The 27,297-nt window shown below is 39.1% G+C and overlaps 1 protein-coding gene and 1 long non-coding RNA gene across 2 annotated transcripts in view; one reads left to right on the top strand and one right to left on the bottom strand.

Moving 5' to 3' along the window:
* FOXN1 (forkhead box N1) overlaps window positions 1-19,327 on the bottom strand; it is a 42,905-nt gene extending 23,578 nt beyond the window's left edge. Inside the window, exon 1 of the mRNA XM_035342850.1 lies at window positions 18,709-19,327. The gene's annotated coding sequence lies outside the window, so the exon portion shown is untranslated. The remainder of the gene's footprint in view (window positions 1-18,708) is intronic.
* LOC118176127 lies at window positions 1,261-26,296 on the top strand. The gene is made up of 2 exons (XR_004755278.1): window positions 1,261-1,380; window positions 25,983-26,296. It is a non-coding gene; the product is annotated as an uncharacterized LOC118176127 (long non-coding RNA).
* Window positions 26,297-27,297: the final 1,001 nt, after the last annotated feature.

The following is a 27,297-nucleotide window of genomic DNA, read 5'->3' as shown; positions in this document are numbered from 1 at the left end:
CATGGTTATTTGGGCAGTTAATAAAATATGGACCAGGAAAACCAAATGATTATTGCCATTCCCTTCCAAAACTTTTGCCAGGTTCTGTTTATGAGTTTTATTTTGTTGTCTCAGGGAAGCTGGTAGGAAGGGAGGAGTCTTATTGCCATGTAAATATTACAATAAATCTCCTCTGTATAGTGAAAGTGTTTTACTGAATAATAAATGAAATGCAGCCTTGTACTAAAACAGTGTCAAGATGATAACCTGTGTTTACTTATGATTATTTAATGCTTTTGTTGAGAATCCATTTCAGAGGGATATTTAACATGGGAGGAAAACAAAAGTCTGTATTTCCAGTGCTGTTTTCAGTTTTCACAGTAAGACTAGCACCAATCTTAGACAGTTCATTAATTACTGCCTTTCCAAGTTACTCTTAGCATAGCAATGATAAACTGTGGATACATCTTGCTGTGAGGGGAAAAACAAACAAACAAACAAACAAAAAAACACCTCTGTGTACTTCTTCCTCATTTCTTCTTAGAGTCCAAACTTCTCGCTCTGAAAGTCATTTGTGACTTCACGTTCACTGATATCCATCACAGCAGGCTATGAGGATAGATAGATTCAAACTGCCCAATCAATGTACTGCAGAGCTTTTTGCTGCTATCTTCTTAAAATCTGGGGTTTGTTTTTAAAATGTGCCTTAGAGAAGCTGACTTTGTATTGTAGAAATAATATATATATATATAATCCAAAATGCTTTGTATTAATATGGGTTTTAGAAAAGGGAATTCAGACCTCTTACTGACAAATTTTCTTTAAGAGAGAAGAAATTGAGGTCAGTGGAGGTTGTCAATAACCAGGATTACAACAAATCATTAGCAATGAGGTCATGCAACTGTTACTGGGCAACTGAGAACTTAAGAAACTTGTGGGTTGCCTAGATGTAGGGCTTGTAAAACAAAACAATGATGCTTTGATTTAGAAAAGGGAATTTGATTATCCCAGATGTAGCTGGAACCATTTCTCCCCAAACCCATGTCATTTTTACTTCAGTAAATGTTGCGTGACAATCCTGGACTCCTGTGATATGATAACTATCTTCATAAAAAGAAAATAGTGAGAAACTGTAACCTCAGCTGAGCATTTGGATAAGCCAGGTAGCAGCAGCTGATCTATTAGCTCTGCATGGCTGGAGTCTGGTGGCACCGATCCATGGTTTAAACAATCCTTTTTTGTGTGTCTTTTCTGGCCTTTGGAGGGTATTTTGCTGGTGATACACTTCACCAGAGCTCGGCACTGGGCCGTCTAAGCAATCAGAGCCGCGCTAAACGCTGTATGTTACTGTAAATGCCCTCTCCACCCCTTGGGGCTGAGATCAGTTTTCACGAGAGGAAGGTGAGTTTGGATGTTCCCCAATTCGTAATTCATACTCCGTGCACGCCTCAGGCAGCTTACTGATCCTCGCTTGACACTGGCTTGTGTGATCTACTCGTCCTCTCTGCCCCCTCCCCAAAGCAGTAAATCATCGCTTTCCTCTCCAAATCACACTGGTGCTTTCCAGTGCAGGAAAGAAGCAACCAATTTATTTATTTTTTTTCTGACTTTTATGAGGAAAGAAACCATCAAGTTTTACTATTCCACTTTTCAGATTGTACTTAAAAATCTGCCCCCAATAATACCAAGTTCCTAATATTGCAGAAGTGACAACAATTTTGCAACTAAAACTTCCCGAGTATACAGGAATTTTTCTGTGTGTAATTATTTACATGGAAATTCTTCAGATGAAGAGGGTGTTATTAATGAGAATCAGAACTTTTTGTTGCTTAAAATGAATGCTAGCCCTTCTTCCTAAGCTTATTCCTGATAGATGGACGCTGAAGTTAGTGCTGGATCATGGTTGGCGATAGCTGTGATTGCTTTGCTGATCTGTACCATTCTTGTCGTCAAGGCTTGCTCTGCTTTTAGAAAACATTTTCCGGAGCAGGATTTCAATCCACACAACACAGCACTACGCTGTGGTTTTGCTGCATCAGTTTCTTCCTGCTTTCTTGCTTCTGTTTCTAGTACAGGTTGAACCTTGATTATAGGATACTTGGATAGCTTTTGAACTGCTTCTAAGTATTGTATTTTTTTCTCCTTTTCTGACATTAGATCTGTTTGGGAGTTGCTTTAATTTAACTATGCTATTTTTGCTTAATTCTCTCACAGTTAGTTAGTGGTTACTGCCCACTCAGACCGCCTGCTGTCTCTTGAAATAACTTTGGCATGTTTAGTTGGAGTATTTGGAAAATAAGCTTGATTCATCAGGGCTGGAACAGCCATAATCTCTAGTATGGGTGAAGAAAGTTTGCAGCCATGAGACCCTTTCTGCATTATATTACATGGGGTGTATTTGCTGCCCTCCGGGAGGAAGGTTTGGCTGTAGCTGCATCACAGCTTACCTGCTGGTACATCTCTCTGCATCAATTAACTCCTATAGAATAGTTATTCTGGGACTGTTAAAAGTCATGTGAATGCTACAATATTGGATGAGTTTACAAGCAGGGAGTTATTTACAGAACTCCATAGATTCTACTCAATTAGATCTGGCTGTGGAATAATGTCTTATGAGATTGGGTTTGATTTTCGTTATGTGAACTGATAGCTGACTAGAATAATGATCAACTCAATTTCATAAATCTCAGCAGAGTAAGTTGTCTAGTGGGGTACTTCAGAGTTTAGGATTAACTCTAATGTCATTTATAATTTTCATTAGAGATTTGAGAGAAACTATATCAACTGATGACATCCACATGTAGTAGTAAACTAGGACTGTGGGGAAACAGTTAATATAGATATTACTGAAGGGAATTGAGTGCTAGAAACAAAGATGTAATGACAAAAGGGAAAAAAAAACAAACACACAAATGAGAAGCCTGGATGTAGGAATTGTCTTGGAAGTTTCAGGGACGGGTGTAGTGGTCTGCGGTGTCATCCACTAAAAAGCATTAAGGGCTGCCTGTGGACAGTGCTGAGCACGAAATGATCGTTGTGTACAGTACAGAGACACAGGGCAATTGCCACCATGTTCAGATATGTTCTCAGTCAGCAGTTGGGAGCTGTTAGGGGCAGTTAGGAGCTCTAAAACATCCAGATGCTTTCTGGGAGGTGGAGAGGAAAGTGGAGTGTTTGCAGCAGGTGTTTAATCTGCCATAGAAATACACTTATAAAGCTCCTTAAAAATAATAATAAAGAGGCATTTGTCCTAAATCTATTGCATAGAAAAAAACAATTCAAGAGGCAGATCCAGGACACTCCTTTGCATGGCTAAACATAGTGAAATACTTAGCCAGTGTCACCATCTCTGTGGTCCTTTGCCCAGGTTCCCATCCTTACATCAGTTTTAGCTTTTCTTTTTAGTTTATATTTTATCCTCCATCTGTTACTTATGACAGCCACTGTGAGGAAGGAGGAACTTGCTTGTCCCTGCAAAGGACTTTGTGATTTATTAGATTTTTATTTTTTTCCTCCTCACCATTGTCTCTTTTCCAGACAAAAGCTTACTTAGTCATTTCTCATTCTGCAGCCGTGCCAGACCTTTTATTATACCTGCAGCCCTTCCCTGAACAGCTTGTAGTTCTGCTAACTCCTTGCTGAGATGGGGAGGCCCGAAGCTGTGTGCAGTATTCACACCACGGTATTTACACAACAGATTTTCTCCAGGTGCACAGCAACAGACAAAAATAAATTTAAAAAAAAAAAAAAAAAAAAGTAGATCACAGGGTTTCTTCTCAGCTGCATGGCATGTCCTATTCATTTGGGGTACATATTTCGTCTCTTGTGCTAAAATATTAATTTGTGCAGAAATAGAAATGGTGGCAGAAATTCATGTAGTATGCCTGAGATAAGAATACTGTCAGAAATTCCTTTTTTTTTTTTTTTTTTTTTTTTTTTTTTTTTTTTTTTTTTTCCCTAGACTGGTTAGACCCATCATTTGGGAAACCCTGGATGTAGAAAAAGTCCCTCACAGGTGTTGAACTACTTTAATTGTCTCTTGCTGCATCCCTCCTGCTCTTGCTGCATCCCTCCTAGCCAGAAAAGGGGAATTTTTTTAGGGATCGAAACCAATATTTCATAGTTAGCCATTGTTATTACTGTTTTAATAACTTTTATCTAAAAACTCCTATACTTCATCAGATATAGCCATGCGGAAACAGAAATATATTTTCTTGTCTTCTTATGTCTTTAACAAAGCAGCTTTGAATCTCATTGATGCAGGTTTAAAAACAGTTATTCCATGTGGGGCTTTATAAGCAAAATAAGGCTTCAGAGAAAGGAATGAGAAAACATGGTGTTACAGATTGTTTTGTAAGAGTTTGCCACTTTAGTCAACAGAACCTGTGCATTTCCTGAACCAGACATAAGCCAGTTAAAGGATTTTGCACGCTTATAAATTTTCTTGCATAACATTGTTTGAAAAATACTTTTTAAAAAGAGCCCATGAGATTATTTGTTCTGTTTTTCTTAGTAAATAAAAGGGAAGTAATCTGGTCAGCAGAAAGGGAACTTATCATGGAACAGGAGCCAAACATGGGAAACTTTTAGCAAAGAAGGTAAATGGCTTTGTCATTTGGACTTGGTTTTCCCCACACCTTTTTGCTCTTCACAGAAACATCAATGCATCTTTCCAACTACACCAGTTAACCTAATGAAAAAAGATGCTAGCTCTCCCTACCAGCTTTGCAACTCTGATGGTATTTTCAGAACCCTATCCTTTGCATACTCTGTCCTGTTTTCTGGATGAATGATTGTGCTGTTTCCTGAATGAGCAGTATGAAATTTCATTGCTTTACAGCAGACATCTAAGCATGAAGTCAGACTCGATTCCAAGAGCTGAAGTAGTTAATATGATACAGAAACTGTGATTCTTTCATGAATAACCGACGTGGTTGGCAGGTAGAACTAGCACAAGAGATAACGGCAAAGCGTGTTCATGGGCTGATCATAGCAAGTATGGAACTGAATTCAGGGCGAAGTTTTACTCTCCAGCAGATCTGGGGAGTGGCAGCGTACAGATGCATGGGCAGCAGAGCCATCGGTTCAATGATTTAAAAAAATCTGTAGGAAGCAGCTGTAAAGCAGCTATAGGCATAAAATTGAACTGCAGCTAAACAGATACTCTATTTGGCTCAAAAGTTCATGAGCTGTGGTTTGCTGAAAGCTAGGAGAATATACTGGGGAATCATCACTCTCCTTTTCTGTAGTTGTCCCTCATGGTTTCCCCATCTCTGCTTCACTCTTACCTTTTCTGTAGCCCTGTTTCACATCACCTCGTTTCCCTTCAGTGTCCCTCTCCTATCATTTTGTAGTTTGTCTCTTCCTAAGTATTTATCCATCCTCTTTCCTTCCTGCTCCCTGCAATGAAAGTCCATGTCACTTTACTTTCTTCCATCACATTATTGGTTCTTTTGATAAATTCTATACCCATTTCCCTTCTGCTATGGCTAGCCTAGTTTCTGGTACTTTCCAAAATAGTCTAAGGGCTGTTCACAATATTTTCTATTAAAATTCTCTTGTCTAGAGTTCACCATTACATTTTAATTGGAACGCAAATGTCTGTTGGCTTTAAAGACAAATGCTGGGAGATGAGATTGGTTAAAGTTTCCAAAAAATTGGAGAACCACCAAGGGGCATAGTAAGTAACGTTGGTCGGGAACTGTCAGGTACTCCGTACACAACACATAACACGTTGTGGCCCTTGCTTCTTATGTGCTAGTGTAATAATAATGATTAACAGTAAAAGGTTCCCTCGAACTACCTATTGATAGCTCCAGGGCTGTATGGAATGTGATGTACCTTATTAATCCTGTCTGGAAACATTACACGGGGGAAACGTGGGGGACACAGGGCACAGATCCTTCAGCAGTCTCACAATTTATTTTACGTTCCTTTTCTCTCAGTGAGTCATGCTCATCTCCCTGTGACTTGAGAGTTCATCTTGGGATCTCATGCCATCTTTCTGTCTTTATGAGAAGGTGTGTATGATGATCCACCCTAATGGTTTCTGTTGCTGGCTGTGGCAGCATGTTTTATGACGGGTGTGGTGCATTCCCATTTTCTCTGTTGTGCATGCACAGTATTCACCTTGCAGCCCCACCCGTGGCCACTCCCACCCTCCCACTGGGAATCGCCCACAGTAAGCTCTGTAATTACCTTTATTTGATCTGAGGAATGGATTTGGGAATCTTATTTGCACAGTCGTAAGCCGGGGATGTTAAAAAAAAAAAAAAAAAGGGCACAACAAAAAACAGAAAGAAAAAAAAAAAACAGCTTTGAATGACTGATTCACTGAGCTGCGATGCGTTAAGTAGGGGAACAGCAGAGCCAGATAACCAAGCTCAGGGGCTGTTTAACTGAAGGGCTTTGGGAGTTTTTGCTTTGAAAATGCCTATTTCTGTATAGAAGGAGGGATTTCACCTGTTACCCTCTGGTTTGAGCTCTTGATGTCAGCAGGCAGAGCTGCTCTAAGTCTGTAAGTGAGTTTTCATTGTAACAGTTTCTGTTAGTTTTACATTGGATTAAACTGAATCAGTGCAAACCATGGCTTGTACTTGTTTCACGTTTAGCCTGGGTTATGCGATCTAACATACACTAGCCTCTAAAACTCTCAGAGAAAAGAAATTGCATGCAGCCAGAAGAAATGCAGCACTAGTACAAGCATTTAGTTTCTGGAGAAACCTTTGAAAAGAAAACACACACACACACACAAAACCCAAGACTCAGGCTCCTGCTTTGTCTTCTTAAGATCAAAGGTCTTTCAGCATCCACCTAGCAACTAGTAACTAATTCAGCTAGCTCATAGAAGCACAGCTGATTTGGAGTGATGTATTCTGCTGACACCTATTCCTAGGCATGCATGGAAAATGCTGCCTATAAAGCTGTGAAGATGGAGGAAGAGGTAATGGAGAATAGGAATTATTTCTCCAGAGGGATCCCACCCTCCAGTCCTAGCAATAGCTTTCTGTCCACAAAACTTAACTTTTGGTTTTATGTATGCAGCAGTCAATACTGAGTGGTATTTCAAACGGGTATACTAGATCATTTTCTGGAAAGGAATCATTATAAAGAGACTTACCAGTATATTTATACTTCCATTTTTGCCAATAGAGCAAAATGTTAGAAACAATATAAAAGATCCTCTCGTTATGCTAATTAGAACCAAGAAAAAAAAAAAAAAAAGAGTGGAAAAAAGCATCTTCCACAAACTGAACTAATAAATACGATTTACAATTTTTAAACAGATCCCTTTGGTAGAGATGAGGAATATATATATATATAAAGTCACTTACATAATCCTTCTTCTAAAGGGTAGAGAGAGTGGGCACATGGATAAATACCGTTTGATATATACGGTAACAATCAGTATGACTTTTGTTAAAGGAAATCATGCCTGACAAACTTACTTCTAAGAACCCAGCAAACATATGGTTTAGGGAACTTCAGCTGATAATAAAGTTACCAAAAAAAAAGCTTTTGGCAAGATGCTTCATCACAAGGCTTTAAGGGAACTAAGTTGCCACTGATCTCCTGGATATCCACCTGCAGAAGAGGTCTTTGCGTGGATAGATTAATTGGTTAAAAGATAGAAAACGAAAGGTAAAGGTAGGTGAGTGTGCAGCTTTCACAAGGAAGGTGTGATCTTTAGAGGTCTGCTGAGACTGTCTGTTGTTTAATATATTCACAAACAACCTGCAAAAAGAGATGAGCAGCACTATGATAAATTTGCTAATGGTTCTGTTATTCTGAATAGTTAAGGTAGAGATTAAGTGGGAGGAACAACAAAAAGACCTCATGAGATTCAGTGATGGGAAGTTTAGCTTTATATGAAACCCTAAAGAGAAGCACAAAAACATTTGTTTGCCAAAAAAACGATCCCTTTTCTTTTAAGGAAAAAAAGTGCATTTAGCTGACCATTAAAACTCAAGAAAAAGTAGTTACAGATAGCCCCTTGAAAACATCAGCTCAATGCTAATAGGAGTCAAATGCTAACGTCATTAGGGAAAAAGGAGAGAGTTGTACAGCACAGGTTGAGGAAAGGGCTGCAAATCTGATCAAAAGTCTGGAGCAGCATCCATGTGAGGGATGTGTAAGTGGGCTTAGGCCTGGAGAAAATATGATTGGTGGTGGTGATGGTGAAAAAATGAGAGAGATGTTTTAAATCATAGGTGCAAGGCCCTGCCACAGGCCACGGTAGATGTGTATTAAAAAGTAATAATAACAATAATTGCATGTATTCAAGGGATGGTTGACAAGGGACAAGCTCACAGAAAGGAAACTCATTGTGGCTTATTAAATATACAGACACTAGCTCCAGTTGCAAGCTGTTTGCTCTGTTTCCATGCTTTTCTCCAGGCACTGAGTCACATTCATGGCTGGAAACAGACCTCGGTAGGCCTTCGCTTTCACCCAAGACAGATGTTTTTCAGTATCAAGTGCACAGCATTGCACGCTATTTTAAACTCATAAAACCAGGCATGTCACACATTTCAATGCCATGAACCCTCTGCAGTGTAAAAGGTGATGTATTTCAGAGAAACACAGCTACCAGCAGATGCAAACAATCTAGGTTAATATCTTCTGCAAAGTTAGAGAAAAGGGGGAGAGAATTTAGGCTGAAGAAATAAAAAGGCAAACACCTGACTGTCCCCACCTCTTCCTTCCCTATCCCCCAGCTTACGAAGTCATTCACACCCTAGCATCAAGTTGAGAACTGAGTTTTGTAATTTAAAGCATCCCCTTTGGAACACCAGAAGGAGCAAAAGACAGCCAGACAGGCAGAAATATAAATGAGGGACAGTTTGGAGATTAAAGAACCTTATGGGGAAATATGGCCTGACATTGTTTTGCAAAATGAGTAACATACAAATATGCTAATCCTTCAAGAGGGAATAACTGCTGAGAACAACATGAAATGCAAGTGACTTGAAATTAGGAAGGCTAAAAGAGGGGAGGAGGGAGAAGGAAAAGCAAATCTAATATGGTGAACGAAACAAGAAATTGTGCGTGAAGGTGTTTAACTTCCTAGAAACGATTATGACAATTCTTTGTAAGCCTTGGAAATATAGTTTCTTTTTTTAATGTAAGTACAAAAGAAGTTCATTTTTTTTTTTTTTTAAAAGATCTGAAAACAAGGAAAGTTATAAAACAATACGTACAACTAAAATCACCCCAATCTGCAGTTATGATAACAGCATAAGTGTCCCTAAAACTGTAAATATTGCCATATCCGAAAGACTAAATTGCACCAAAGTTCATTCACCCACTTAACCTGTGATTCTCTTTGCCTCACTATAAAGTAACCGGTGTTTGCTCTTCCACTTCACCCTCCCCACGTTCCAAGCACTCATTCCTCTGCTACACCCACCAGTTTTCCCAGTCCCTAATTTATTCCTAGAGTCTATTTCTGTTTCATAAGCACTGCTTCTTTACTGTTAAAAGCAAAAGTATCGAGAAGAGTTGTTTGATTTTAAGTTGATTTTCTTCGTTTATGCTTTTTAACTATTTTAGCGAAGTTCTTTAAGCTTTGTGTGTCCTCTAAAAGAAGAGCAAAGCAGAGCTCAGTTTCTTTCCCAGTTCTCTGCATTCTTGCTTGTTTAAAAACACATTGCTCAAGCCAGCATGGCTTGGATGCTTGATATGAAATTTTGGCAAAATAATGTAATTTGTAGGATAAACTTTTCAACCAGGGACATATGACTTGTGAAAGATGATGTGCTTTTATACTAATTTACATATATATATATATATATGTATGCATATATATATATATATACACATACATGTATGGCCATCATCTGATCGTGCACAGCAAAAAACTCTCTGAAAATACACAGATTTGTGGCATGCATACCCTTCTTCAGGGTGTTAGGTTTATCTCTTCAGGGTTTATATTTCAAAATCATTCTGTCAATAGCTTATCTAAGAAATGGAGGCTATAACAGTAATCTCTTACGTGCTGAAATATTTCAACTTTTTAAGGAATATCTAAAGCAATAGAGGATGTCCTTCAGGAACTACATACGTATTCAAAATGTAATGTTTACTTCTGACTATTTGTTACAAATTCCTAATTCTGTTTGTGTCTGTCCTTCAGGGTATGCAAGTATCCTTTATTGATAACTGATGCTATACATGTATTTTTAATTCTCTTTGTCCCAAACTGTGGCTAACTGAAATCTCTTACAGCACAGCATTTTCTTTAATAAATAAATAAATAAAATTTAGATGAAACAAGACATGGAAACTAGAAAGCTTGACTTTCACAGCTTTTATAGGAGAAATTCAGTTATGTCACACAATGGGTAGCCCATTGTTCCTTACATCTCACTTATAGGAACACCCCAGTAACTTTAAAAAATATAAATTTCCTTACCACTAGACATGGCGTAATAGCACACTTGGAATAAAGGAATGGAATTGCACAGAAAGAGCAAACATCCAAGAACTTGGTGTGCAGAAACTGTGTTTAGCAGTAAACAGTCTGGATAAACAGTCGCTGTTTCTTTGAGGAAGCATCATTTAAGCAAATTTCTTGAATTATGTACACCTACTTGATGTTATTACAAAGTTATGAATGGAGATGACAATTAGAAACAAGAAAAAGGCTAAAATTAATCAGAAATCATAAAAGTCCTGCATTTTCCCCCTGTACTTCTGTTGCATGTGACACATATATCATCATGCAGCTTGGAAAGCTCTGAGGCACTTGTGCTCTGTAACAGATCTTCTCTGTCCTCTCCTTCGTGTGAAAAATTAATGCCATTATTGAAGTGGAATCCTATGTTTTTAGGAGCAGCTAGATATCAAGAGGTTGGAACTATCCTCATTTCTTCTCTTAAAATATTAAATTTCAATGGTACATAAAAGATAATGAGCTGATCTAAGGGGATAACCACATTAAAGGAAGATGTAAAGCTAAACATACTACAAAAAACATTGTTTTCTTATACATAAAAAAATAATGCAAATTAAACTTTTTATAGGTGTTTGTTTCCAACGCTTAAAGCACAGTTGATAAAGAATATTCATTAGGTATGGTTTCATACTATTGCTAACTCTTTTCTCAGAATGGTAACTTCAGGAGGAAAAAAAGACTTGAGATACTAAAATATATTTATATTTTATAATAAAAAAGAAACAACCACAAATCTCTATTGCCACTGATAGCAGCAACTGCTCAAAATTTTCCTTCCTTTTAAATACCTCTGTGTGTTATACAGTTCTTTACTCATTGTGATGTTTTAACTTTTTAGATGAGCTAAGCAGATTTAAAATAAATTGATAATATAGTATTTTGGGGGTCTATAAGCAGCCATACCAAGTACAGAACATAGAGGTTCAGACTGAATGGAAGGAAAAAAATCAGGAAGGGAAAATAGGGTCCTGAGCAAAGAACATGCTGCTTGGAGACTGCATAGATATATATTCCTGAAGCAATGTCTTACAATTAAATAAGATGTTTTATTTTGGACCTTTTTGTTTGCATTCCCATATTTAAACCCTCTGAAGTAATAGTTCCTCCAACTGAATCCAGAGCTTTGTGTTATGATAGCTATCGGTTACGAATCGTGGATCAAGTTTTAAAGTCAAGGAAAAGATTTGCGTTTGAGATTAGTTTTATCTGAGGCTGTCTGAGATGAAGCCTGCGCGAGCAGCTTTTGTCAACCATAGTCATTTGTTGCTGGTGAAGGGGCCAGTCAGCACTGAAAGCAACCTCGTGCTTGGCTTTCTTTGTCACCTTGCCCCGTGGTGGCCGCAGCTTCCCACGGCAGATCCCATGCTATGGTCAAAGGCCATTTTTCTCTTATGAGGTGTTTCGTTTTCACAGCTGTTGTTTCCGATCTGTAGCAAGATCTGATTAGCAGAGATATTATTGGAAAGCTTCATGGAGGCACAGGGAAGCTGAGGATGGAAAAGACCTCAGTTCATCCAGCTCTACTCCCCCTGCCCCAAGCAGGGTCAGCCGGGTTGAAGTGGAGAGAAGAGTATCAGCAGGAAAACAGGTTAAAAAAATAAAAAGCACATGCCTAGTTTCTTCCGACAGTGAAATCTAGGGCCTGTGTGTGTTACAAAAAACATTAGCTTGAACCTTAAATATCACTAATGAATGCGTCATCAAATCTGACTTGCTAAACTAGAGCAAAAGAATTCCTCATATGGGTTTTATTTGTTTGCTTTTCTGTAAATTATTCCTTTCTTTCTCTCTTCTCAAGTTAAATATTGCCACTTACCACTTGTCTTACTGTAATTTTTATATATCTTACATCTTGTGAGAAACTCAGTCCTGCTGAAATAGTGATTATACAGGAATCACAAATATATATTTTTTTTCATCAAGAATATCTGGTTTTGCATTTGTAGTCATGAAATAAAGGTGAAAATTTGATTTTTGTGGTATCTAAAGCAGAAGCAAGTATGATAGATCCATCATACACTTTTTAAGAATTACATGACAGTAAGACTTGATTATCCCCATTGTTAAATTCAAGGAGTTCACTGCAGGTACTTCAGATTCAGCATGTGTTTATTCCAATTTGCACATTTTCATTCTCTCTTAAATGTTTCTTTGCCATTCTTTCTTAAATCCTGTAGCTTAATAGTGTCTGTGTATGTGGGAAAATCTTCTATTCACCTGTATTCAAACTTTTTCTATTTTTGTTGAATTTTTAATGACTTTTTTCTGTGGAGACTTAAAACAATAAGGAGCACGATGACTTTAAGCCAAATATTGCAGTCCCTTTTGCAGTCCTTTTGAGTCACTCTACGTATGCATATGCATAGGTAAACCTGGCTTGTTTTCCCTGTTGAAAACAGTCCCCTGTTGTACTTTTACAGGGTCAGGGAGGAAAAGAGAACAGGTGTGACTGAATTAAGCTGTCCCCTACTTGTTTTTTGGCTCTTGTCTGCTGAAAACGACTGCTAGGTAATGCTCGTCAAACTAGGCTGCAGAGTGCTCTCGCTGTGTGAGGCTGGACAGAAATCCAGGAAGCCATTACGAGGTTTCTAGTGAGTCTTAAGCACTGAATGAAATTGTTGTGATGCAAAGAATTTTTCCACATGATTATAGACTGAACTGGTATCTAGCTATGGACGGTAAATTCCCATGGACTTAAATAAGTAGCATTGTTGCTCAGAAGACTAGGAGCAAGCTATCCTGAACAGAGTACTTTGCATTAATGGCTAATCTTGAAAATATTAGTCCTAATATGTAATTTTTCAGTGCTTTAAAATGTTCATATAATGGTGTTTGACAAGGGTATTTCTTGCATCTTAAGAAAACAAAACTCAGATATCACAAAGTTGACCCCAAAACCCATACGGTAGCTCAGGTGTTCTCCAGACACTCTGCACTTCAAAGAAAAAAAACAAACAGCCCCAAACCATTCCTGAGTGGAAAAGTAGGGCACACATTAATTAGTGACCTTAAAGCACAATGGAAAACTAACGGGGCAATGCCAAGTCAGAGTATGAGAAATTTGGGAATATTAATGGTGTTTGCCTCTGATCTCATGCTCTGAGGAATACATCTGTTCTCACCTCCCAGGGGACAAGGCTGAGCCTTTTTGACGTCTTCAAGTTCAGTGGACCTAATTAACTTCATTCTTGTGAATTTAGAGAATTGGCTGAAGTAATGACAGAGCTGCAAGTCTCTGAGAATTCACTGAGTATGAGTGCTGTGTCAGAAGAGTGAGAGGAGGTAAATGCAGCACCTGTCTCGAAACTAGAAAGTATGAGAGGATTACAGCTAGCTGATTTCACTTCAATTCCCAGAAAAAGTATAAAGTTAAGTTAAAAAAAATATATATATATAAAAATCAAACTAAGGAAACAAGGACAAAAGTAAAAGCCATAAAACCAGTTGTCATGCTAGTGTAGTTTGCCTGTCTACTGGCCTTGCAGGAAGAAGCAGCGATGTACACGTAATGCAGCTTGACATTACTGAGGCTTTTACGCTGTCTCCCAAGATTGGTTCATAAGTGAACCGAGAAATGTTATTTTAGAGAAAACTCTAGTAATGAGGAGGTGAAGCTGGGTGGAAAACAGTATGAAGAGCAGTTACTAACTGTTGTCAGAATGGCAGTATTATGAGTGGATTTGTAAAAGAGTCGGACGCTACTTGGTGTTTTCACCGATGTCTTCTATGATTGACTGGAGAGGAGCACTAATCAAACCTGGAGACAGCATGAAGAGAGAAGGCTTTGCATATGGATTTACAGGAGAGGGTTATTACTCAGAAGGAGGCACGAAAAATGATCCGAAGCAAGTAAAACGCAGTCCAATAATAACTAAGGTCAACATCTAGGCAGGAATAATAAACCTCACAGAAAGTGAATGAGGAAAGTGACTAGGAAGCAGTTCTGCATAGGAGGTTCTCAAGGTTTTAATGGGTTACAAGCTGAACCTAAATCAGCTATATCATGCTTTAATGTAAAAGGCAGGCATGCTTGCAGGTATGAGGTGCTTACAGAAGCGCATGCTGTGAGACTTAGGATGCTAGCTCCTCTTGGTGCTGGTAAAGCATCTGCTCAAGGTTGGTGTCCAGTTTTGTCACCACATTTCAAAAGAACGGACTCCAATCTGGAGTCCGTAGGAGAGAGTGAGAGTGGTCAGAACCGAGAAAATGGGTCCTGTGAGGAAAGATTCACAGGATTAAGCTTGTTTAGTCCAGGAGGGAATTCATACTGAAGGACACTCCAGCTCTTTTCCCCCTCTCTGGTTTGCTATTCTTTTCTGCACTTGGGAGGACAGTGCCTAGCTGTTTAATTATTCCAGCTGGGAAAATAGTAAATTATTTCCTTCTATGAATTACTTACATTCCTGGGAGAACAGGTTCCTGTCTAATATTTCTGGCATCCTACCATTTGCCCACAGAGGGGAATGTTGCAGGGACCTGTCCTGGCAGGTCTGTTGAACCAGCAGTTAAGAGTTTGCAGGGCAGGGATACCTACCCATTCCAGGAGTAAAGTACGGGCTAGGTGTGGAAGTTGTAAGCTGACACTAGATGAGCTCCTTTGAGAGGCTCTAACAAACTGGTGAGGCAGCAGTACAGAGGGAAACAAATTGGGTTAAAATGACAGCATGTTTAGCTTCATTACATGACTCTGATGGAACCTCACCCTATATGCTTCATTCATTTCTGAGCACTTCACCAACAGAAAGATAATAATGCTCTGGATTGCAGTAGCCCTGTCTCATCCAAACATCTTAAAATGATTTTACATATATTAACTAAGCCTCAAAAGACACTGTTGAGATTTGTAAAGGCTCTACAGGGATCACTTTACTAACCGCATGTTTAGCAGCTCCCTTCAATACTTACACAACATTTAACAGGGCACAAAGAATGCAGGTTTTATTTGAAAATGTTGGGAAATTTAGGTAAACTACGTATAACAATTTTAGGCATTATTACCTCACTGGTATAATGCAAAAGATTATGTTGTTCTGTGGACAACCTGAAGGTCTGGCATTGCAAATAAAACAAATATTCTATGCTATTTGCTTAGAGTATGTGGTTCTTGTAAGCATTGAATTGAAAGAAAAATAGTGTCAAATAGGTAAAGAATAATGACATAGAGGGCCTTGGGAAGAGGCTGCTGGCAAGGCAAGCTGGGTGTACTGCATTGTAGTGAGGGGTCTGAGCTTCCTGGGCATTGTGAAGAAAACACTGCGAGTGTCCCATGTATGACCAGGGGACTGAGATGCACAAGAGGGGTGCAAAAATTGGCTCCGTTTTACAGGATGTAGCTGAATAAAATAAAAAGAAAAAAAAAACAAAACAAAACAACAACAACACTAAATCATCTTTGGGTTTTAGTCTGTGAGGTAAAGAGCCAGTTAGTGATGCAGAAGAGCAGCAGGCTGTGACTATGAGGGCATGACTTGAACTTTTATTTAAAACATAGCAAAAGTTTTAATTTTTCCCTAATCTTATTAAACGTGACAAAGTGTCTTTGATAAACAGAACTTGCCACAACAGCTTAGGTTTTAGTCCCTAACGTGAGCAGCATCCTGTTGTCAGCGCCATGTTAGGGCATTGATTCAGCAGTGACTCAGAAGAAAGCAGCACCTCACAGCTCTGCTTCCTAGGGCAGGCAGAATGATGCCATGCAGTGGTGGTTTCTTTGTGTGCTCCTACCCACAGTATTCCGACCTCTTTCAGCCTTGGATGGTTTTTGGGAATTGCCACTTGGCTTTCAAATTTTAACTGAATGGGGAATGGCCTCGGAAAGATGTGGCGCTGGGCATACTCACAGATGTACTAGAGGAGGATTTTACTTGTACCTCTCACTTAATCTGCATTATCACCATAATTAATCTCTTTGTATTTCAAGCTAATGATTTTCCAGGTGCAGGAGAGCAGAGAGGTGTGTTTGACCCAAATCATAAAGCTCAGCCTTTCTGAGTAACAATGGAGAACTTGGTCACAAACAGTAACTCCTATCTGCTTGGAAGTTACCTCATTTGGTTTTACAATGATTTATAGGCACCAATCTACCAAATACTGTTTTACTTCTGCCACATCCAAACCAACGTTTTTCCTTACTTTCTAATGGGCACAATCAGAAAGAGCCAGCTTCCAAAGTTTCTGCATGAGTGAGGAGTGAGCTGCTGGAGTATTTTGCATCTGTAATTGGTTTATAAACAGGACAGAGAAGTACATGTAAAAATTATACACACTCTGCAGTGCTTTGCCTCCCTGCCTTCTAAAGGCTAAATACATGTTGTTGGTTTTGATTTTTTTTTTTTAATTTGAATCTTTATGCCTTTTAAATTTTATTGCATAGATAACTGCAGAATGTCTGACTTAAAATCTAGCTGTGGTCACTGTGGGCTCTACTCAAAGACATTTTCTTTCTAGGGTGAATCAATTGGCAATATGTTTTGCAGGACTTGAAAATTTGTTTTAGATTTTTTTTTTTTTTTTTTTTTTTTAGAGGCTGCATCACTGTCTCCCTGCCTTTGGTCATTTAACAGCCTAATAAACTAGGTTATGGGAGCAATTTCGTGATTGAAAGAAGTTCTGCATGACACTGCTACTTGTGTTAAATTTCTGCAGTTCACAGTCAAAAAGTTCAGACTGTTGTTGTTGTGGTTAATGTTTAGTTTCCAGGAATCCTATTTTTTAAATTATTTTTTATTTTTTATTTTTTTGCTAAATAGATATTCTAAGATGACATAGCATATCCTATTTTTTTTTTTTCTTTCCTATTAAAAAAAAATAAAAAAATCCCGCCTAATTATCCCCTTCAAAAACTGCATTTGAGCAGCAAGCTGTTCTGAACAAGACAAAAGCCTGTCTGGATCAGAAAGATGTCACTTCATGCAGATGTGCCTTTACTTTGCTTTCCTCCTTCACACCAGTGCTTTGCAGTAATGGCAAATGTCTTAAGGTGTCCCTGGCAGGTTCCTGTGTTGCACCTACCACGGTGGTGTAGAGATATTTCCATTTACTCCCCAGAGTAGTCAACTGCCTGCCATCTCAGTAACTAACATGTGGCTACAGTATTATTATTAGGAATATAGCAAATTTATATAAATATCTGTACTTTCTCACACCATGCCCCATTTGGGGCAGAGTCTAGATGCTTACATTAAAAAGATGTAGTCCCTTTTGCCATTTACACTAATACCACTTCTACCCATGTTCATCTCCCCTCACCTGGACGTAGGGTAAACAATGTGCTTGGCTGCACATGTAACGTGGGGCATCACTTGGCTGACAGCAAAGCACACAATCCTTCTTTACTCCTTAAGAAATATGCACACCAGATATTTAAATGCTTTTTGTTCTTCTATGTTCATAATTATTTGTAAACAAAATATATACATTTTCAGCCTAAAACTCATCCAGTTCAACCTAGCTCGTATCAATATTCAAGTTAGAAACATATGATTTAGATAAATCAAACTGGAACATTTATAGAATAAAATCTAATTCCCTCAGATTTAATCTGTAAATTTTCAGGAGGACCAAGGGTTAAGGTGAATGATGGCTAGTTGTTATTTATAGGTTTGATAATTATCGTGTTTATAATACGAACAGTTCCTTTCTTGCTGGAAATCTAACAGTCTGAAACTAAGAAGTGAAAATAGGGCAATGTATTTCCTATGCACATAAAGAAATAAGAAACAAGTTTCCATTTGCTGTACTTAAGTTCAGTCATCTTTGCAGTTAACACATCCCAGCTTCTGCCTGGCTGTCACTTCAGTTACCTCTAAATATAAGAGTAAGCTCAAAAAAAGTTTTCACCTACTGCCACAAAACACACAAGGCAAAAGTAGCATATTTAAAATGCAGGCCATAGTAAAAGAAAGCTGAATTTCAAAATGTATGGTTTTCCAAGTTTTTGATTCACCATTGGAAAAACTTGAAATAAATCTGTTGTGAATTTATGAGGCACGAGACCTCAGGTTTCTTTTAGAAGTTCTTTTCTTGTTTTGTCTTTCTGTTATGTAGTTTCTTTTTCTTTCCTTTTTATTTTTTTTTCTATTTTTTTTTTCTTTTTTTTTTTTCCAGGTAATGGTAAACACTGACAGCTTTCTTTGTAACTATGAAACAGACAGTGGCTTAGCTTAAGCTGGTATACACCCCATACAAGATGATCTATTTTTTTTCCCTTTGGGAAATCACCTACAGTCTTCACTTCTCCCAGTAAAAGACCAATGGATCTATGAACTTACCTGGTGTTTTCCTGACTGCTTCTCTTGATACTCCTCACTCGCAGCTGATAAATACCTATGGGAGTTGCTGAGGAACGGGATGTAGGTGCTGACCTTCCCCTTCCCTCAGCCTGAAGTTCTTCAAAGTCAGCCTCGGGGACTTCACATTAAATAGATGAGCCAAGGCAAAAGAGTTCTGCTCCCCCTTCCGTTTGGCTTTCACGGCTGAATTCTAAAAAGCTATATGAAGTTGTCAGAGGTTTCCTCTTACCTTTTTACTGAAGCAAAACGGCGTGCTGCTGCTCCAGGACAGGATTAGGTCATTCAAACAGCCCTGCAGAGAGAGTGGAGGCTCAGCGGTACAGAGTCTCCAAAGGCTGGAAAGATCTGATCTTACATCAGGTGAGAGAAGGCAGCTGGCTAGGCAAGCCAATAATTATGATATCAGCTCTTGTTCGCCTCAGGCAATCCTGCATTTAATAAGAATACAAATATGACTAAGCTGCAGGTTTTTTTTTTCCTTGTTCTCTTGGTAATTCTTCAGAAGAGTTGGGCAGGTATTGAGCTCTAACTGTCTGGAAAGAGAATGCTCCCTCTCAACCTCTCTGTTTTAATTTTGATTTAAAATACCCATCTGTTACCGTGTTTTGCAAACCTATTATCCATCTGCGGTTATTAAAAACACTCTTTTCCTGGCATGGATTTTGCCATACTATCAGAAAACATTCAGCTACCAGAAATAGGAATCTTTCTTACGTTTGATCAGCCTGAAACTCTCATCGTGGAAAAGAATTGTGACTCCACCACAGAATGTCAAACCATGTTGTGCCACTTAAATGTAAGGTGAACACTACGAGACAAATACACTCAAGGTAATGTTCTTTCCCCAAAACTGCGTGCTTTAGCACAGTCATAAAAATAGAACTAAGTTGGAGGTGTTTATGCATTTGTGTGGGCATGTGTGTGTGTGTATTTATGTGGAGAGGTTTGGTTTTTGTGTGCAGGTATGTAGAGAGGAATAAGAGCCTAAATGTGCAATTGCAGGAATATGTATTTCTGCTGCCCTTACCTGGCTTGTGCACGCTCTGCAGTCCCCTGCACAAACCTGATCACACCTACTGTAATAATACTTACCTACCTCATAGGGTGTTGTGAGGATTAATTAATGTTTGTAAAGTGCTTTGAAGATGAAAAGCCTTGAATGAGTGCTAAATATAATTATCGTCATTCCACAAAACAGAAGAAACATCTTTGCGGCCCCCAGGTTATTGTATAGGTACACCCATGTTTATCTCCCACGATTATGGTAAGATACTGAATAAGGCCTTGAAACTTTGATAAAAACATACTTTCTGCTCTGGAGGACAATTACGTTCGTGCTGCTCATGAAGTGTTTTTGTGACTCCTGTTGCTGAATACGTTACACAAATTTGTGACAGAAAAGATCTACCATGGCATCCACATGTCATGATAATGGGACCGGTGGAAGAAAAGATATGTTTTAACTTTGATAAGTGTATTTCCTATCAAGAATTTGTCAATTTGACTTTATTAGCTCTATCAGGAACTTCTGATATTAGAAACCAAGACTTTGTCAATTTATCTGTGGGATCTTGTGGAGATAGTGAGGATGAATTGTTGGTGGATGTGCTCTTTCCTGTCTGGGAGATCTCAGAGATAGTGCTGGATAATTACTTGTCCCTTCCAAGGGCTTTCCCATTTGATGTCCCTCAGGGTTACATGTCTACAGCTGGCAGGAAAGGTCCTGAGATGATCGGGGCTTTGTTTGACATCTTTACTTAGTTATTCCCGAATTCTGTGCTACCTTTAATTTACAATTCCCAACTCCGATGGCTGAGATAGACAAATCCGAAATGGTTCTGTATTAGTAGCTTAGTTACTGACTGCAATGGCTCAGAACCAAAGTAGGCTAATGGCCTGATTATTAACCCAGTTTCTGCAGTGAGTTTTGCAGCCTGCCTTGAGATCCAGGCTGCTGCAGCCACGTAGTTACTGGTACCTAAGTTAGCTGGTTTAACACCAGCTTGTTGGGTGAGTTTACTCGAGCTGGCGTCACAGGTCGATTACAGTGCAGAGATAAGATCCTGAATGAAAGTGAACCACTGACTGGCAAGCATTATCTCTTCTGTTCTCGGATAGCTATCAGAGGAAATACCTAGAGGAAAGGGGGGCATCCGTGCTTGCTGAGGACTTTTCCTGTTCCTTACCAGTGTGTGCACAGCCATATATCAACGTACTCTTCGGGGGACATAAAAAGCACAGCCCACCTAGCAGTGGTGCTTCATGGTGTTTCTCCTTTTGACTGGGAAAATAGTTGTGTAGAATTTAAAGCCAGTAAGACTTTTCCTCACACCGGTTTTATAGTGAACCTGAGGAGCTCTGTTAAACTGGAACAGTTTGGTCTTCCACAGGTGAACCCATATGGCACGAGCAAAGAACAGAAGACTTCAAGAGCGTTACATCAGAACAAGCTCAGCTTTGTCAGATCCAGACTGGACCATTGTAATGAGTCAATTTGAGATCTGTTCTTGGTCTGAGCTTTAGTTCAAAGACCAAAGTGTTAATTTGGTGTACTGGCAGCTAGTCTAAGCTGTTAACATTTGTTGCGATATCTGATCTTTCATTTGGGGAAAAAAATAAAATTGCAGCCATCAAAGTTGCGAAGCAAATATTCAAAATGCAAGTCGGTGGAACCAATTCAGTGATGTCTGACTGAGACTGTAGTTAGAAGTAATGATGTCGGCGGGTGGAAATGGCTCCTGTTTACCTTCAGGAGGGCTCGGCTGCTCACTGAAGATCGCTGAAGTGCCAGTGCTGTTTGGTAGTTGTGCACAGGCAGTGCTGCGTAGCGAAAGGAAATGACAGCTTGCATAACTGAGCCGGCGTGATGTCTTTGTTAGATGTCCAGAATGAGTGGCTCAAGAGTGTGCTCCTATGTTTCTTTTCCTCACTTAGGGAGTAAACATCCTATACAATCTGCTTCCCATAATGCTGCGTTTTGGCCATATTTTGGTACCTTGTGTATATGAGGTCATCTTGTAATAGAACATGGAAAAATATGATTACCTTCTTATTTTCCACAGTGTGGTCCTTGTCTTCCTGCACTAGCTTATGCTTTTCAAGGCAGAGCACTGGAAATGGGTAAGCTGAGTTCACAGGTGTGCATGACACTTCACGTCCAATTCAGAACGTCTGATCAATTTTAATGTAACATGTTCTTGGTTTCTCTTACATGTAAAACCACTGTTGACCTCATTATAAACCCCTCCTGCTATGTAAAATTGGCAAGAATGGTCTTGTTGATCTGGAAATTTGTCAGAGAGGAGTTCTCCCTATGAACTTACTTCATTTTGTGCTCAACCAGAGCGTAAATTCATTCCTTTGATAAAATATTCTTATTTCATTTAGTAGTGGGATAATTGCTTATTTTTAATGCATTGTTTATATTTTATTATGCAGTGATGGCTGCAGCATTTGTTATCATAAATAGCTTTGTAGGCTTACAATTTTTGTATCCTAGCATTTGGATGATAAGGTTACAAAATGACTTAAGACGTAATCTAACCAGCTATTCTGCCACCATTAAATAGGAAAAGTGGCCTAGCATCTCTCCCTTGGGATCACCCGAGGGAAGACACACCTGGGTGTAACTTAACCGTCTGCTGTGCTGCCTTTAAATAGTAGTCAGGGCTTGCTTTTTATCTTCTGAGATATCCCTAGGGAATACACACCTTGGTTTAACCTACATACACTTCAGTCCATTTTTGTCCCTAAGAAATAATTCCAAATGCATTTATCTGGAGTTTAAAGTCTTAGAAAAACACATTGGTAAACAGAACATCAATTTTAGCGTTCAGTATATTTAAGTGTATGTCATTCTCTTTCCCTTCTGAGCCTCTTCTTTTGACAAAACACATCTGTCTTTTGCCCTGTCATTACTATGGCTTAGAGGAGTGGTGCACTGCAGTATTCAGTTGGAAGACTGAAGGATAAAATTCACTGAGGAGGTAGATCTGAACTGTACCCTCCAAATCTGTCTCTCCCTTAGGATGCTCTTTCATTGGCATTTGCAGAACTTTCTTTTTGTTAATTGTTTAATCTTAAATTAAAATATGAAGAACCATTATTAAATATGAAATGTCATTTCCTGATCAGTGATTTAGTGTTGCCTATAAAGCATAGCATCTGTAGCAATGTGAAGGCCACTATAAGCTATTATTGTTTTGTTATTTTAGAAATGAGGATGAGCTGGAGACACGGTGTTAGACTTGACTCCGTGCCTTTCTGCTCTAGGTGAAATTTAGGTAGGTGATCTACACACGTGGTAAAGTCATTGTGTCATTTAGCAATATGTTTTGTTTTGCTTTTTTGACTAGACTGCTAGCAATATGCAACTGTCAATACAGGATTGAGATAACTTAGGACAGATATATTGGGCTAACATAGCTATAATCTCTGATTCTTCTCACATGTTTATTTTGCCTTCTGCTTAGCTATTTGCTCCTTAATAACTATTCTGTATCACATACCATGTTCAGGACATGGCTATACAGTTCCAGCTCCTTTTTCTTGAACTCAGAGAGGAATGTTTGTTCCTCCGTGGAGCTGATCCCTGTAAATGTGTAAAGTTTAAACCCTCAGAATAAGGTTGAAATGTCCCGTAACATAGGATAAACTTTATTCTCTTTTCACAGCACGTAATTTGTTGGCAGCATTCTGTCAGCTTTCCCTTTTTTGTTGATATTGCATGTTAGGAAGTGTCTTTTGTGATATTCTTCCCTTTTTTGTTACAAGGTTAACAGAAAGAGAAAGTTCTCCTAGCCTGAAGCTGCTGGATAAGTGGTAGGCTGGCAGGCTGTCTTTGTTTGGTCTTACGGCTTTGTTTTTGGCTGCCAGGCTTTTCCTAACATCACAGAGCTGAGCAAAGCAGGGGGGGCATTGGGAGAGTTTTGGTGACAATAGTAAGGAGAAAGTCTACCTTACATCAGTTTCCAGAGCACAGTAATTTAATTAAGACACACTCGGTCAAAGTCAACAATGCAGAAGAGTGTCAGAAGACAAGTAATTGAATCCTGACAGTGTTTTGTAAATCCTCCTGACAATGGCACTGGAAACTTTGGTGCTGATATTGGAAGGCAAAGAACAGTTGGTTGATCCTCTGTCTAGTCACCTCCAACTCCTCTAAGCAGAACTTCCCAAAGGTCAGACCACATGAGACTCAAAGGAGAATGCTCTCGTGTTCTGCTTTTAAGGCCCTGAGGGACTGCGGGAGTTTCAAGAACATGTGGAGCTACAGGTGAGGCCTTTGAACTGCATGAGTCTTCCAAACCCAATCCTGTCACATTCATGATTTTGAATGTGTTGTGCAGGTTTGGCCACTTAGAGCTAAGGCATAAGCAATGAAATGATCGCTCATACATCACTCCGTATTATCGCTTCTAAGGCTTGCTGCCTGCTCTTTTTATTTTCCATTTATTTCAAGCTGCAGGATGATTTCTCGGGGTGTTGAATAACCCACACCTATCCCGAACAGAGCGCATCTTTTAGTTCTCAGGCTATTTTCGTGTCTGCTCCTCCTTGCTGACATGCTATCAGGAACGTGCAGCATCCTTTCTGGAGCTGTGACAGAGGTTGCAAACAGCATTTGCTTGTGAATGACATGCGATGCTGCTCTGCGGTACAGATGCAGCATGTTAGCAATTTACTGTGCTTACATATCCTGCAACCCAAGATGAAACACGTTGTATTCTTGTGCCGTTCTTTTTCAACAGCTGAAGAGAATCTGTTTTGAATTGTTTGGGGATCTCTCATGTAGCCCTCGGGAACAGCAGAGAGCTCTCAGAACACGTTGTGCTTCTCAGCTTGCAGAGAAACCTGTCCAAAACCTAATAAACATGCTAACAATCAGAATATTGCTTTTGTGTTTGCCTTGCCCAACACGTTGCCTATAGAAGCCTAGGAATACTGCAGCTGGAGATAGAACAGAGCACCTTCTCTGTACCACCTTTAACCAAGCGCTAACCAGTTGGTGACGTGATTGGTTCTAAACAGGATGATTAATATTTAGCTACCTAGAAGACAGCTAACAGTGCTTTCCTCCTGCCAGAGGCTTAGGCTAGCACATGATTATCTTCTTATAACTGGCTTGGCAGAAGTGTTTTCTTTTTTTTTTTTTTTTTTTTTTTTTTTTTTTTTTTTTTTTTTTTTTTAAGCCCCTTAACCATGCCTAATAACCAGTACAACTGGTCTGTCTCCTTCCCTTCTTGGAGTGTGCTTGGTTGTTCCTAACTGCAGCGCTCCACAAGCGGCCAGTGCCAACCCATGCACGCCCTTCCAGCGCTTCTCCACTTCCACGCGCTTTGGGGGAACATCTATCCCGGCTTTCCCAGAATACTCTGGAGTTATTAATAAGAGAAGTATGAATGCATAAACAACATTAATGGAGTCGTATTGCAGGAAAGGTGTTTTAGGAATACAACTCAAATTCAGTTCTTGAAACACGAGTTTCTTATGAGCTCATTGAGAGAGCGTAGGTTTACCTGTAGGATTTGTAGGCAGAGCTGACAGGTGCTTAATGTCACCTCTCCAAGGTTTTGTCTCAAAATTCAACCAGCTATTACTATATTGATTTTGAAACAGAAAGAAAAAGTGGGAAGAGTGTTCTCGGAACATTCATAAGGAACAGCACGTTGGGTTTTCCTAACCAGTTATATTGAAGCTCCGCCTGGGATGAATTCTGTGACGCACTCTAGGGCTTTGCTTGGATTTGGGAAAATATGCAGCACGTTCAGCAGGAAGGTTGTGGAGCTGTACCTGGCTGTTAGTCAGGCTGCTGAGCTGACCTTGCTAGCTCCTGCATGCAAGACTTTAGAGCCATCGGGTCAGTAATAAGAACCGTGTGAGAGAGGTTTCCACCACCCTCTCCAAAACCTTTTCACATCTTGCTTGGGCAATCCTTCCTTCATCTTTATCTTCGCACACAATAATGGAAAACATAAAACTTGGTGCTTCCGCAAACAGTAGCTGAAATCATCCCAGAGGTATTATCTTAGAAACTAGAAAATGATTCAATGAAAGAAGGAATGAATCATATAAATACTCAAAGTGTTGTACCTCAGCAATGTCCCTCCCTTCTTAGTACAAAGCAAAGAACAAAAGCAGGCTGCTGCCTGGCATGGGCCCCTCCTAGATGACTTACTGGGACTGTGAAATCATCAGAAGCCTCAGAAAGAAGTGCTTATGCAGCGTTTATGACTTGCTTTTCTTCTCTTCAGTTCTCTGTAAGCATGGAACCAGCAGCAGTCTTCCTTTGAATGCCTGCGTATATTCCAGAAGGTGGATGAGGAAGAACGTGGACTGAAGCAAATATTTATGTCCACAGATTTCTGGATGGCTTTTACATTTTAGAAATTAAAAATGGGTTTTTAGAGATAAAACATACTGTGTGGAAGTGGAGACAAATGCACTGTAAGGTCATGAAAATATGAAACCACGTTCCCATCACTGGGGATGATTTTAAACGCTTATTTAGAAAACAAGCAATGTGGAATTGCATGTTCTGTTCAAATGGAAAATAATAATGGGAGGTTAAAAAAAAAAAAAAAAAAAAAAAAAAAAACAGCCATTAATTCCTGTCTGACAGATGAACCAAGATTGCTTTAGTACTTAGAGGAACTTGAGTAAGAAAGAAATACTGATCTCAGACTGTTAGATTTAAAACTAGATGTGTGAGACACAAGAGTTAGAGTAACCTGGTATAAAAGCTATCCAGTGCAAATTTTTTTTGGAAGATCATTGTACAAAAGATGAAAAGAATTAAGAAGCATAACAAGCAAGTGAAGTTTTCATTCTAAATTCAGTAAAAAAATGTTTCATCTTCTTAAGCAAGCATTATGAGCTCCAAATGTTCCAGCCTGTAAGGAAGTAATCAGATTGGTTCACCCTCACTTTGGAAGTCCTTAGTTTTACTGATTTATTCAATAAAATGTGAATCCACTTAAGGTACTGGAGATTGCTTGAATTTCTCTTTGCTGGTGCCTTTTGTTTGTTTCTTTTTCTTTTTTTTTTCTCTCTTTTTTTTAAAAAAATATTTTTTAATCTTATTTTTTGCATAGTGTGCTTTTCATTCAGGCTCTTGTGACATCAGTGGCGAATGTCTGTGAGGAATTGCCTCAGGCCAGTGTGACTTTCAAAGGATAAGACAATTTGTTACCTTGCCAATGAACAGTTTATTACATTTCTAATTATTGTTATTAGTCTGGCAGGTGGTGCCACGCATGATATTTTTACAACTGCCAAAGTTGCAGATACTTCTTTCACGACAAAAAAATATCCTGAGCAAGATTCAAAGGAAACCAGGCATTCTGCTACAGTACATTTGCTCATTCTGTGCACTGTGCATGCAGCACCCAGCCATTTATGAATATTAAGCTGAAATGCATTGGCTCTTGAAAGATTTTGTTGCGAGACCGATTGTAATTAGAGTGTGTTAGCAACCTAAGGTAGATATGGAGGTGTCTCTCCCTCCCTCTCAAGCTCTTTTCTCTAATCTTTATTACTCTACTTGTTGTGTAAATTAAAGACTCATCA

This window comes from Oxyura jamaicensis, chromosome 19 (assembly GCF_011077185.1).
Source record: "Oxyura jamaicensis isolate SHBP4307 breed ruddy duck chromosome 19, BPBGC_Ojam_1.0, whole genome shotgun sequence".
In the NCBI taxonomy this organism is placed as follows: domain Eukaryota; kingdom Metazoa; phylum Chordata; class Aves; order Anseriformes; family Anatidae; genus Oxyura; species Oxyura jamaicensis.
This window is presented reverse-complemented; position numbering and strand designations above follow the sequence as displayed.